The 14,591-nt window shown below is 50.4% G+C and overlaps 1 long non-coding RNA gene across 3 annotated transcripts in view; it reads left to right on the forward strand.

The window, feature by feature from the left end:
• Nucleotides 1-1,811: 1,811 nt before the first annotated feature.
• LOC107526179 (uncharacterized) overlaps nucleotides 1,812-14,591 on the forward strand; it is a 28,490-nt gene continuing 15,710 nt past the window's right edge. The window contains exons 1-4 of one of the 3 annotated variants that reach the window (XR_015716220.1): nucleotides 1,812-1,916; nucleotides 5,151-5,248; nucleotides 5,879-5,976; nucleotides 8,473-8,499. This is a non-coding gene — a long non-coding RNA (uncharacterized LOC107526179). Of the gene's footprint in view, nucleotides 1,917-5,150; nucleotides 5,505-5,878; nucleotides 5,977-8,472; nucleotides 8,500-14,591 lie in introns of those variants that run through there. The other 2 variants (XR_015716219.1, XR_001602128.2) reach the window with 2 other exon arrangements.

A 14,591-nucleotide genomic window follows, 5' to 3' on the forward strand; every position in this document is an offset into this window, starting at 1 on the left:
CTCAACAAACCAAGAGTCCCTGGTTCCAGCCCAGCCAACTCAACTGCCAGCCTGCTGCATGGACTGAGCTGGAACCTTCACCCTGTCTAAGCATCAAACAGGGAGGGTAGGGACCTGGATTGAGAAGCGGGGCCCAGCAAGGCCCACCCAAGCAGTGATCACCACCAGGGGGTGCCCGCCAGACTCCACAGTTTCCTGCCCCACCCACCCATCTCCAGGGCCTGCTCAGCTCCACTACCCCCAAAAACTCAGCTTCTGGATGTAGGCTGAGCCCATATCCAAGTCCTTTCTGCTACTGCTACTCTCATTCCCTTAGGTGACTTAAGTCTTGAAGGTAACACCCTGTCTTTCAATTCTTGAGGACAGCCCTCCTCTGTACACACCCCTCTCCACTCCATGCCAAATGTCCTGACCTCATGAAGCAAGGTGTCCGGGCACCTAGCTCCTTTTGTTAATTCGCACACTTATAATTCAATTCCCCAGCAGGAAAGGCTTTCAGAGACGGACCCATCCAACCTCTGGATTTAGGCAAACTGAGGATTAGAGAGGACCAGGGACTTGTCACAGTAGGAAGGAAGATCCCAAAGACCCAGAGGTTAGGGAAAAATCTTGGCCATCTCTGGCTTCTGAAGCTCCCTTCCAAAGCGCCCCTGGGGGCTCAGGACAGCCCCCTTTTGCCCCATCATTACCCATCAAAGTGGCCCCCTAAATCCTGGCCGAGCTTTCCAGTGCAGCTCTTTCCACCAGCGGCCCTGTTTTTCTGGCACCTGAGGGTCCACAGTCTGACACACCACAGGTGCTTAGTTAATGTATGGTAACTGAAATGGCCCCAGGATTCCTCCCTCTTGTTGATTCACCCCTCAGTCAACCCTTCCCCGGCCCCAGAACAGTCACTTCAGTCACTTGTTGAGTCACCCAATCCGGTGAATGGGTCTGGGGGGGGGGGTGTCCTAATCCACACAGTTGGTTTCACTGGACCCTGCCTGTTCAAGTTGCTACTTGCATTTTCCATCCCTGCAGGCTTGGACAGATGTCAGCCTCCCAACCCCCCTCTGCTTATCTACCTACTTTGGGGGTAAACCCCGCACCCCCAAGAGTGTCACTCACCCATCACCAGATTTAGGTTCTGTGGACACTCCATTCCCCCATTTCTTCTGAGGGGCAGGGCAGGGGGTCCCTAGTCTGTAATCTAGCACCTCCAGGGGACTGTAGGAAGTCTCTTTTTTTCTCAGGTATTCCCGCTGCTGCTCCACTGCAGTCCCAGGGCTCTCTGTCACCCAGTCTTGGGTTTTGCGATTGTGGGAGACCTCAGAGGAATGTGGGAGCTTCCCCGGAGTGTCTGCCCCCAGTGGCTAGCGCGCCCGTGGAGGTTGCGGAGACTCCTGGTCTCAGAACCTTATCCCACGGTTTAGAACCCCCCCCCCCGGGGATGGGTGGGGGGCTCCCGGGTCTGGGAGTCCCAAAACCCCTGCCCGCATATCCCTGTTCCACTCTGGAACCCGGAGGCCCGCACACCCACCTCGCAGTCCCGGCCCGCCAGTCGCGCGCGGGCTCCGGTTAGGTCGCTCGGGCTCCGACAGATGGACTAGGAGCGGTCAGGCAGAAGGCGCGGCAACTGGAATCCCAGGCCCGCGCAGCAACCGTCCCCGGGATTCTGGAAGCGCCGCCCGTCGGGCCGCGCCAGCAGCCGGGCCGGCCCCGCCTCGCCCCGCCGCGCCAGCCAATCCTGGCGAGGGTCCCGCCCACCCTCGTGCCCCATTGGTGAAATTCAATCTGAAGGCCACGCCCTTCGCGGGCCTGCCCGGTAAGGGATTGCCGTCGCCCGACCGCCGCCGCGGTGGCCTTGGCTGGTCGGGTGGGTGTCGGCAGGAGGACGCCGTTTTGCACCGAAGTCCAGGAAGGCGCCCAAAGCCAGGGTAAGTGGCCCGGGATCGTCCGAGACGCGGGGCTTTCGGGACAGCCCTCCTCTTTGTTCGTGAGGCCGTGTCCCCTCCCTGGACTCCGCCCCCTCCCCGCGTCGGTGGCTGGGTTTGGCCGCCGCCCCCAGGCTGCTTTCCCGACACCTGGTCCGGGCCACCTCAGAGTAGAGGCGGCGTGGCCGGCAGCATCTTGACCCTATGTTGGAGCACCTCAGGGACCGCCTCAGATGCAGCAGGATCAGTCAGTCACACAGCACCCCTTTCTCCGCCGACACACCTTTGCACGGACGGTGCCCTCACCTGCCACGCGGCTCCCTTCCAAGCCCCGCAGGGTCTGCCTCTTGGAGCGCTGACGTCCTAAACTGGGAGTACGGAGTTCAGACCCTCATTCAACAGATGGAGGAAACTGAGGCCCGGAGAGAGCCAACATGCCCAAGACAACACGAGGAGTCAGCCAGGGGACTCAAAGAGCTCAGACCCACTGGGGAAAGCCACCCCGTCTCCTTTGCTGGAGGCCCAGGAGCCTTCCCCGCAGGTCTCCATGGAGACCAAAGGGAGTTGGAGCCAGGGAGGTGGGGTCCCGAGCCCAGTGTGTCAAATAATAGCATCGACTCATTTATTTTGTACTTGTCAGGTACCAGGCATATAATCCCTATAACCACCATTTGAGCCCAGGGTTACTGTCCCATTTTGCAGTTGAGAACAACAGCTGATAGGCAGTGGAACTGTGATTCATACCAGCACCTTTTGAGTCCAGAATCCGTGGGGAGGTGGGCTTGCTGCCCCCAGCAGAGTCCCTCAGCCCCACCTGTTCAGATCCTCTGTGACTACCCACCCTGCCCACCTCACCCGCATTTAGAGAGAGGTCCAGTATCCACCCCGAGACTCTTAAAGGTTTCCTATTTCATCCCCACATCCTTGACAGGTGGCCCCTTTTTACACACGGAAAAACCAAGGCCCTGAGAGGGAAGAGACTTGTTCGGGTCACACAGGAGGAACGAACAGCCCAATTTGGAGGCTATACCTCCAGGCCCCCTTCTCCTGGGCAGGCCCCATCTAGGCCCTGTCTACTTGACCTAGATGCCATCTTATCCTGCAGAATGAGAGTCAGCACCCTCCAAGGCCAACTGGGTCCTTGAACTTCAAACCTGGCCCACACATTGGAACAACCCCTTGTGGGGGGAACACCTAGGCCACCTGAGATTCTCAGGCCCTGCCTGGATGGCTGCTCCAGGCTCCAATGAATGGCCTGCTTCATGCTAGCTCTGCCCCCCCCACAAGCTTGATGAACCACAAAGGTGACTCCGCGTTGAGACTTGTTGGGTTGCACACAAGCTGCAGAGTTCTTGGAACCCCAAGCCCTCAGAGCTGGGGTCCACCTACCTGCCTGCCTATTTCTCTTCCTCCTTGCAAAGGGTGGGGCAGGATGGTGGTGATGGTGAAACAAAGATCAAAGGGCAATTGGTTCCCTGTGCTGCTGGGGAAGCTTCTGCCATATAGCCCAGGAACGTGTAAACATCCGGAGAGGACTGTTCTGGGGTTTACTGAGCACCTTCTGCGTGTCAGACACAGGTTTTGCCCTATTGCAAGTTGACCATTGTGCAAGAAAAGTATTACCCAGATTCTACAGAGGAGAAAGCTGAAGCCCTGGGAGGTGAAGGCATCTTGGGCTGGTAATGGCATTCAAACTTAAGTGAAATTCTGCCCATGTCAAAGTCCTTTTCTTCCACCTTGCTGCCTCTAGGATAGGGGAAATCTTGGAAGACTCCCCGGAGGAGGTGATGTGCAAACTGATCCTTGAGGAAGTATGAAAAGAAATCCACCCCACAGAATAGAGGGGGAAAATCATGGAAGGGCATTAGTGTCAGAGAAATAGTGTGAGTAGAAGCTGGGAGGCCTGTAAATGGGAAACGGAGGAGAGATGGGCCGTGGATGGAACAGAAAGTGGAGATAGGGTGGTCCCATCTGTGAGGTGCCTTGAATACCAGTGAACAGGGCATTGAGGAGGTGTGGGCCTCAGTCTCTCCATCTGTAAAATGAGGGAATTGGACTGGCCCACTTCAGGCCCTCCCAGGGAGAGGGGGTGTAACAGGAAGGATCCAGATTCCTCCAGGTCCAACCTTGGCAGCGTGGGGAGTAGCTGGAGGAGCTCAGGGACCAAGGGTAACATTTTGCTCCAGTGCCTGAGTTTGAGAATACATGTACCAGACTGGCAGTGCCAGATCCCTGAGCCGCCCTGCTAGCTCCACCCAACCTCATCCTCGCCAGCCAGGATTCTGCAGAGAAAGCCCAGGCTTGGGGTTGGGACTCAGGAGGGGTGATGAATCTTAGCCCTGGCTCTATCCTAGGCTAAGTTTTGGTCCTCTGGAAACCACAGTTTCCTCCTCTTCACAATGGGAGAATTGTAGCCTGAACTCTCTAAGCCCTTTCCCTCCAGACGAGACAACTTAAAATTCCAAGACTGTATGGGAGACCCCACCTTGGGATGTGCTCACAAGTGGCTGTGAGGACAGTCAAGGCCAAGACCTTGGGCCTATGAGAGAGTCCAGGAGCTGCTGGGCACTGGAAGGGTTGGAGGGGCTAGAAGTGGAACCAAGTTGGTCCTGCTGTTGGGATCTCATAGCCTAGAGGTAGTAGGGGGAGACATGGTGTATGGAGTCTAAAAGTTGTCAAGAACAAAGCCCTCACTTGCTGTTTGACATGCTGAGAGGATGGGGAAAGGCAGCATGGAGAAGGGAACAGCATGAGCAAACCAAGGGAGGTAGGACTGTGAGGACTTTGTTGGGGAAAAGTCAGGTAGGTGAGGTTAGAGCATGGGGTCTCTAGAAGAGAACTGGTTCTTGTTGGCTGGGGTTGGCTGGATTCATGGGCTGTGACACTCCTCGTCATAGACAGAATTGGAGGCCCCTAAAGTCATGGCCAACAGCTCCAGGAGTGCGGCTGGAAACCTGTTTGGAAAACCAGTTTGGCAAGGCTGTCTCCTCCATGATTTCATCCAGCTGCTGTGTTCTCTGAGTGACAGTGCCAGATAAACTTCCGGCCTTGGAGGAGAAGGGGGCCTGGCCCTACGTGCTGAGGGATGGGAAAGGAGTGATTATTGATTTTTTTTTTTTTTTTTTTTTAGAGAGAGAGAGGAAGGGAGAAAGAGAGAGAGAAACAGAAAGAAACATTGATTTGCTATTCTACTTATTTATGCATTCATTGGTTGATTCTTTTATGTGCCCTGACCAGGGATCAAACCTGCAACCTTGGTGTATTGGGAGGACACTCTAACCAACTGAGCTACCTGACGAGGGCTGGAACGAGTCTTCAATAGAGGAAACTTGGAGGCAAGTGGGCCCCAGGAAGAAGACCTTAGGGGGCTTGAGATGCCCACTGAGCTGTGATGAACCCCAGGAGACAGCCTCATGGACATAGGAGAGGGTTATGCATGGGCTGGCATGGATTTTTGTGTGACTTCTGGGGGTTCCCTGATGATTGACGTCGTCTAGGCACATGGCAAGGGCCCCATGTAATTGTTGCCCAGTAGGTCGGAACTTGGCTTCAGATCACCCTTGTAATAAATGAGTGGCTGTTTTGTTATTACCATGACTCTCACAGCTTGACCCCTGTGAGATAGGATTATCATTATACAGATGAGAAGACAGGCTCAGTGAGACCAAGCCATGTAGCACCTCACATAGGATTTGAACCCAGAACCCTTGGCCTTAACCATGGTACCCTGCCATCTACCATTTAGGATCTCTTCCCACATGGGACCTTGTTATATTTCTTAACTACTTGTGAGCACAGAAGGGGAATCTTGGCATCATAGAGTCCTAGATGCCCACTTTGTAGTCCAAATAGGTAATCTGAGTCCCTGCCTTCTCAGGGACAGTCTTCGGGTCACACAGAAGTTGGGGTGGAGCCACTCTGCACTCCAGATCCCCAGTTTTCTAAATCCCTTGTTTCCCCCTCAGGGCCTGGCACACCCAAGCATGAACTGACAATAACTGTCACATACTGAGTGCCTACTATGTGCCATTCACTCATTTAATCATCACTACAACCCTGTGAGGTAGGTGCTAAGATTATATTCATTTTACAGATGAAGAAACAGTTCAGAGAGGGGAAGTCACTGTCCAAGTTTATATAACATGTTGGTGGTGGCAGGGCTGGGACTTGAATCCAGCTGTGTGGGCCCCTTCCCCAATAGACAAGAGAATGCATGGCCCCTTTGCAGGCTCTAGAGATGAGCAGTGTCCAGTTCATAGTTTCCCCACAGGCCTGGCCTCCATGGTGCGGGAAGAAAAGTGCTGAGGCTGTGGAAACTCTGTTAACCTTCCCAGAGGAGGCGGCCATGGTGGGAGGGAGTGCTCGGTGCAGACCTCAGAGCCAAGTGTAGACGTGGCGGCTTGGACGGGCTGCAGGGGAGGGAGGGCAGGCAGGGTGGAGCCCAAACCCAAACCAGCCTTCCAGCAGTGTTCCCAGCCCTCCGCCAGCCAGGCCCAGCCCTGCCTGCCCCTCTAGCTCCCCATCTGGATTTAAGATGAGGACTCTGGGCCTAATAATAGCTGAATGGCAGCAAGGGCAATGCCTGGAACTGCAGCCAGTGGCGGGGCTGGGGTCCCCCATAGTCTCGTGTTGGCCGGAAACAGGTTTCAGAACTTTAAAAATAATAGCAAGTGCTTGTGAAGTGCATACATGTGCTAAGTGCTGGCATTGTGCTAAGGCTTAGCCCACAGTAACTCATTTATTTCTTATGACCATCCCAATGAGATAAGACTGCTATTAGCTCTATTTAATGGATAAAGAAACTGAGGCACAGAGGGTTAAGCAACTTGCCCCTGATGATTATGGCAGCCTCAATTGCTGAGCACATACATGTTCGTCCTGGGCACTGTGATAGGCACTTACTGTGTATTTTCCCATTTGAGGAAAATACAGAAGTCATTATGGGCAGATTGTCATTAATTCTGATGGGGAAAAAATGAGACCCAGAGTAAAAAGGGAATAACTTTGCCCTGGCAAAGATGTGACTGCAAGGGGCAGAATTAAGACTCAAACCCAGAACTCTCTAACTTTAGAGATGTTAAGACTCGGGCTTCTGGAATCAGACAAACCTGAGTATACTGGTGACAATCACTGCTCCTTAGCTGTGTGGCTTTGGCAAGTTGTATGACCGGCTTGACTTTGTTTTCTCCTCTGTAAAATGGGGTTTTGGTTGAGATGATGCTAATACCACCTCTCAGTTATTAAGCCATCTTGGGGTCATTTATAGCATGCCTTTACATCATGCATTCACCTATCTTGTTATCACGAGAGCCCCTAAGGTGGGGACTGCTTTTTCCTTACACCTGTTTTATAGAAGAGAAATGTGAGGCCCAGAGAGGGGAAAGGACTTGCCGAAGGACCACTTCATCTCCCTGAGCCTAGAACAAGATGTGGCTCCAAAGAAGAGGTTCAACACCTAAGTGAACCACGGGACTCACAAAAGACCTTTCCCTGGAGGACCCACGTGATAGCCTGTGTGGGTGGGAGCTGGTAATGGGCCAGCCAGTTCACAATTAAAGAGCAATTAGTCACCAGCTAATTGATGCACAAGACAGCTGAGGGGCTGGGAGGGGAGCAAGGGACTGACATTCAAAAAGGAGCCTCAGGTATTTTTCTGGGAAAATATTGAGAGAGGGCAGTGAGGAATCCCCAGGGTAATGTCTGAGAACCTCTTCTGTGTTGTTGAAGAAGATTTAAATAACAGAATTCCCCTCAAAGGGAGCTGGTCCCTTTAAGAAACAGATGGGACTAAGCAGGCCGTGGTGGCTAGGACTGGAAGAACTAGCCTGGAAGGTAAAGGGTGGGACTGAGGAAGAGTCACCTTGTCCTACTTTTGGGGGCAAGATACTTTCAGGTATTAGGAGAGATTTTTTTTTGGTTTGAAAATACTAGAAAGTTCTCTAGATTATCCTGAGCAAAGGGGGACTTTATTGGGAGGCCATCAGAAGTGGTATCAAGATTATAAAAATTTCAAGGTAGAAAGATGGGGCCATCAAACTCATTGTTCTGGTTTCCACACTTCCTTCTGATCAGCCTGTTGGTTAGAATCTTGCATTTGAAGTGTCATCTGCGGACCAGCATCTTTGGCATCTCCTAAGAGCTTCTTGGAAATGCAGAGTCTCAGGCCTCACTCCAGACCTACTGAATCAGGACCGGTATTTCCACAAGAATCTCAATGCACATTATAGCTTAGGTTTGTGGCCACAAGAATCAACTGGGTGATTGGGGGAGAGTGTCTCTTAAACCTGAAGGTTCCTAGGCCTTCCAGGAGAGCTGCTGCGTTGGTGGTCTCCAGGAGATGGGTGTTTCCCAGAATCCATGGGGGAGAGGGCAATAAATTTGACAAATAGTCTGAGGTGATAGCAGGGTGAAAGTCCAGCCCACAGCCACCTGCTCCTCTGATAGGAGATGGGCCTGAGAAACCCAGGCCTGTGACTTGCCAAGAAGGAAACTGCTCAGGACACTGAAGAGAACACCCTGTACACTGCTGGGCCTCTACTTTGGGGGCTTTATTTTGAAGGGTTCATCTGCTTGGCTGAAGGAAAGCAGAGGGTGGCCTGGGCTGATGTCAGAGTTGGGGATCTTAACCTGCCTGCTGTGCTCCAGGTAAGTAGCTCCCAAAAAGCTGCCTTTGGCTGAAGCATGGGAACAGGGATATTGACTTGGCCCTGTGGGAGTTCCGAAGTGCCTTCACCCTTTATCATATTTGATTTTCATACTAATCTTGTACAAAGGACCAAAAAGAAACAGTCAAGCATGGAAGGCTCCTGCCTCTAAAAAGGGTTGACCTCAACTTCAGAAGTGACTATAACAGTTAAGTTTAGTGAGAGCTACTACTTAACTTGTACTCCCTCTTGGTCCATTAAAATCCGGTTCTCAAATTAAAAGTGCTGTTGAGTTAGGAGGTTGTGTCAGGGGTGAGCTCATCTTTTCACATTTTGAAGTTGTTAATTTAAAGTGTGACCATGTTAGATCAACTCACTAAGACACAAGTAGCCGTCTGGGCTTGTTCAGTACTCTCTGGGGTTCAAGAGTTTCCTTTTTAGGGCCAAAACAATTCCTACTTCTCCCACTTATTTCTGTATGGGAGAAAGGATCGCCTGCCTGCCACCTCCATGTCCCAGGCATCACCTGGCACCTTGAGGCAGCTCCCAAAATTGCAGACAGAGGCTCCAGAGGAAATCGTCTGTCTTTACAAGGCTTGCCTAGTGTCTCCAAAATTTATTCAATGACATCACAAGTAAGGCTTGGCAAATGGGATAAGGGAGTCTGGCCAGTGAGGACAGACAGAAGCCTACAAACATGGGTTCAGGCAGGACGAAAATGGAGATTGCCAACAGGTGGAGGTGAGAACAGAGCTGAGCACCTTGGAAAGAGAATGAACAGCCTAGTTAGTGTTACAGAACATGTTCATGAGTGCGGTCCTCCTTTCTCCCCAGCAGCACTGAATAGTAAGATATAATTATATTCATTTTACAGATAAGGGTCCTAAGGTCCAGCAAGATCATAGGGCTACACATAGCTGAGCCATGCACATTAAACCAGTATTTGGCACATAGTGGATGCACAGTTGACACTTGTGGAATAAAAGTAGAATGTGTACATTTGATAGCACTATTAAGAAGAACTGCAAATGATGAGAAATGTGTATTTTTGCATAGCCTTAAGTATCAAGGCTATGCAAAAACACAAGACACTTACTAATTTCAAAGGGACACTTTACAACAGAGCAACCCAGCAGACACCTTAACCAAGGAATCAATGTTAATATTACCAGCAATAAATCTTATTGACAGAATGTAGCTGCTGCACTTAGAAGGGCACAACGTCACTGCTGTGGTGTTCTTGCCCAAAATGCATAACCTCGATCTAATGGTGATAAAATGTGAGACATCCAAATCGAGGGATATCCTATAAAATGACTGAGTAGCACTCTTCAGTGTCAAGGTCATAGAGAAAAGAGAGACCTAGGAACTGTCAGGTTGGAAGAGACTAAGAAGACACAACTAAATGCAATGCGGGATCCTGGATTAGGTCAAAAGGAAAACTGGCAAAATTCAAATCAGGTCTGTAGGTTAGTTAATAATATTGTATTAGTGTTAATTTCCTGGTTCTGATCATTGTACTTAGGTTAGGTGAGATGTTAATATTAGGGGAAGCTAAGTGAGGGGTATAGGAGCTAAAGAGTTTAGGGGAAACCCTCTGGACTATTTTTGCAACTTTCCTGTAAGCCTAAAATTATTTCACACACACAAAAAACTTTAAAACTACAAAATAAATCTTACAACATGTGAATTATATCTGTTTAAAGAAACTATAAGAATCTTGACGAAGTGAGACATGAAAATATAGCTCCTTCAGATGGTACTTCCTCCCCTACCAGAGCTCATTTTCTCTTGTAATTTGAAGTGGCATTTGGAAGCTCCATATGTTTCAGATACACTCAGCTCAAATGCCATGTCTTTCAAGAAGCTGTCCTTGATCTCTACTGCTAGATGTGCGTCTCCCCTAAACTCTCATGCTACGTTACCTGTACCTCTACTGGGCATTTATCATCTCCATCAGGGGCATCTATGGTATGGTCCACCCAGGCCCCTGCCCAGCTCTTCTTCTGCCTTCTGACTGCAACCTTGATGTTCTCACAGGAGCTGCCGTGTTGGTATAGACCCTGTCCCAAGGATATCTGACCCCTTTGGGCCAATCAGATACTTTCCCTCTTTAACCTCCCCCACCCCGCCACTGGAACTGAGAAATTAATTGATCTGTCTCTGATTGCTGTGGCCATGAGATGTGAAAAAATAAAAGCTGTTAGCTTCCATGCTCTCTGCCACAAGGAAGAACCCTGTTTACCACCAGAGACAGAGAAAACAGTTCACACACATAGAGAGAGTAAGGAGAGGGAGAGAGGGAGAGAAAGACCCATTTGCTCGGTAAGTTCTCTGTCCTTCTCAGGAGTGATTGGTTGGTTGACCCCACTGTCCATTACGTAATCCCAGGAATCCAATCTCCCAATAAATGTTTCTTTATTAAGGTAGCCAGAATAGTTTTATGTGTTTCTCAACCCAAAGACACTTAATGAATAGAGCTACCCTGAGTTATTTGCATAAATGCTTCATCTCTTCCGCTCATCTGGAGGTTGCCAAATGCCTGTTTTAGATATAGCTCTCACTGGCCTGGAGCTAGTGAGAAAACTGGGACAATGTGACTTACTTGTAAAGGTAACTTTTTCTTTTTAATCCTCACACGAGGATATGTTTTTATTGATTTTTAGAGAGAGAGGAGGGGGGCAGAGAGAGAGAGACATTAATGTGAGAAACTTCAATTGGTTGCCTCCAGTCCATAACCCAACCGGGGACTGAACCCACAACCTACATCTGTACCCTGATCTGGGAATCGAATTGCAACCATTTTGGTGTACAGGACGACGCTCCAACCAACTGAGCCACCCAGCCAGTGTTATAAAGGTCATTTTAAAAAAATTGATTAATTCTGAGATTAGTCCTTAGTAAATTTTATGATGACAGTAGAAGTAGTGCTTTGTTTTTTTCTTTTCTTTAATATACTTTGACGAATAACAAAATGTTGGCAACTCTGTGTCCCATTTGGAAAGAAGTAAGTCTTCTCAGCCTTACTTTATTGGCATGTGAAATCCGAGTCTGGCAAGTTCTGGCCAGGTAATGATTCCTCTGGGCAAGGGCCCTGGCTTGGCTCCCCACACAGCTACTGGCTTGTGGTAGGGCGTGAGGTGCCTCCTGAACCGAGCAAGATGAGCTAATGGGTTTAGAAAGCTGTTCTGGTCTCCTGCCTGTCACGCGGAGAGGATCTGATTTAGAACTGTTTGTTACAGCTTATTGAATCACTTGATTCTTCTATGATTTTCAAAGGGGGCCCAATTTCTTTACTTGCAGAGTGCCCACTGCTTCTTCCTAGGTCCACTTGAAGGGGACCCTTAGTTTCTCTTTTATTTTCACATCTGTCTAGGGATGCGTTGGCTGGGAGGAGAGGCGAAATCTCTCCTCTCAAAACCAGCGAACCTGGTCAGTTCGCTGTGATGGGGCGAGAGCACTGGAATGGGAGTAAGACGGCACTGAAGTCCAGCTTTGGCTTCCTTTCTGATTGGTTACAAGGTCTCAGGCAACTTGCTGCATTTCTCTGAGCCTCAGTTTCTCAGCCTGTGAAATGAGGGTGCCATCTAGCCTTCCTTCTTCACAGGACTGTTGTGAGAGGCTGAGTAAGGCTTGGTGGCAATTTGGAAACTGGAAGAGAGGAGAGACAGATGCCAGGTGTTATTTTACAGGGCTTGTTGGGGCCATTTGGAGAGGAAATGATTAACTTACAGAAATGGGGACGGAGGGAAGTGTAGGGAAGTTGCTAAGTACTTCCTAGCTATACCTAGCTCTGTTTCTTAGTTACATGGGAGGACCTGTCTGTGCCTCAAGTCCCTCATCTGAAAATCGAGGTCCCGCAGTCCGGAAGTGACTCTTCTTGATATCTGACACTTGGCACTGAATCGTGCATAGAACTGGTTAGAGAGAGAGGGGCACTTCAAGTGGAGGGGACTGCATGAACAAAGGCTTGGGTTTAGGAGCTATTGGGGCGTGGATGAGAAACACTGGTCTCACGTATTTTGTTTAATGGGAACAGTGGTAATATTTCTCTCTCGATGAAAATGAAACAGGGTAATGCAGGTCGAGTGCTTAGCAGAGTGGCACACAGGAAACAGTAATGGCGTTTTATTTTACACATAAAGAAAATGGAACTTCCAGGAGGTGATGTGGCTGGCCCTGTCATACAGTTGTCAGTAGTTGAGCAGGATTTGAACCCATATTTCCTTGACTGTAGAGAACAGGCTCTGAACAGTTGTGTTACAGTCACCCCATTGTGGGGCCCCTGCTCCGACCCCAGCTGCCTGCTTGACTCAGTAACTGTGGGTGGCCTCACTCCTGTGCGTGGGCAGCAGGGCCGGCAAGAACCCTCCAAGTTCCTTGAAAACCAAATATGGCCAGACCAGGCCCTCTGAGGCCCGACCCACAGTCTGGGCTTGCTCCTGCCTGCTCATCTGGGCTTGGGGCCCTATCCCTGCACAACTTCCTGGCTCTGCCCCAGAGGACTCTGGGAGAGGCTCCACTCACATCCCCTCCCCATAGAGTCTTGTTGAGCAAGTTACTGAAAGAGAAGATATGAGACCAGCGTCTCATCAACAATTCCTAACCCCAAGCCTTTGGTCATGCAGTCCCCTCCACTTGGGGTGTCCTTCTCTCTCTAACCAGCTTTTCTGCACCCTTCAGTGCCCATTGTGAGATATTAGGAAAAGTTACTTCCTAACTATGTGACCTGGATTAAGTCATTCCTTTCATCTACCCTTCCTCCCTCCCTCCCTCCCTCCCTCCCTCCCTCCCTCCCTCCCTCCCTCCCTCCCTCCCTCCCTCCCTTCCTTCCTTCCTTCCTTCCTTCCTTCCTTCCTTCCTTCCTTCCTTCCTTCCTTCCTTCCTTCCATCCAGTTGGCACCTACCTGAACCAAGCACTTTACATACGGTCTCTCCTTCCAGACTAGAAGCCCCTTTAGGATTGCAGACCAGGTGACAGAAGATAATTGTTCAAGCAATATCCACGGGCCAAGTCTTGTCTTTACTGCAGTCCTGGTGAGGCTTTTATCTTTATCACTCCTATTTTACAGTTGGGAAGACTGACGGAAGGGGAAGTCCAAAGCACACACTGCAGAGATCAGTGGAGCTGACACTTAAACCCTGGTCTGTCGGACTCTGGAGGCCTGGTACTTTTTTAAAAAAATATATCTTTATTGATTTCAGAGAGAGGAAAGGAGAGGGGGAGAGAGAGATAGAAACATCAATGATGAGAGAGTTATTGATCAGCTACCTACTGCACTCCCCCTACTGGGCATCAAGCCCGCAACCTGGGCATGTGCCCTGACTGGGAATTGAACCCTGATCGCCTGGATCCTAGGTCGACCCTCAACCGCCGAGCCACACCCGGCCGGGCATGGCGGCCTGGTTCTTAACCACCAGGCAGTGCTGCCTAACTCCTAATGCAGGGAGGAACCATGATGAGGGTCGGAGCCTGGGGGAGGGCTGGGACCACTTCTTCAGTTCTTGGCTCTGAGTAGCCCTCTTAACACAGAGCCTCTACAGTTCTGAGGCAGCTGTCCCTCATTTACTTTCCCTACTCTGGCTCCTCTGTGACCAAAGCTGGTCTGACACTTGCCAGGGTGGCTGAGAAAGGATTAATACTTTCCCTTGACTCCTCCTGGCTGAGCCTTTGAGATTTCCTGTCCCATCTCAGAGCCTACAAAGTCCTTTTCAAGGTCACCAGAGTCCTTACCTCAGCCCCGTGGGGGAAGCAGGGCAGGGAAGATCTTCTCCAGGGATGAGATGGGGAAATTGAGGCTCCTGCACTGGCCACATGCTACATCAGGGGGTGGCCCAATTGGGCCTGGAATCTCTTGCTTTGAGGAACTGAGCATGGAATTGACTGCTAGATCTTTCTTGAAGTCCTGGTATGAGGTGCTTAGAGTCTGGCAGACCCCAGCTCTGCCACTTACTAGCTATACAGCCTGGGGGAATCACTTCACCTCTCTGAACCTCAATTTTCTCCTCCAAAAAATGCAGACAGTGTGAGAAG

Source organism: Miniopterus natalensis, chromosome 20 (assembly GCF_054644295.1).
Source record: "Miniopterus natalensis isolate mMinNat1 chromosome 20, mMinNat1.hap1, whole genome shotgun sequence".
NCBI lineage: Eukaryota > Metazoa > Chordata > Mammalia > Chiroptera > Miniopteridae > Miniopterus > Miniopterus natalensis.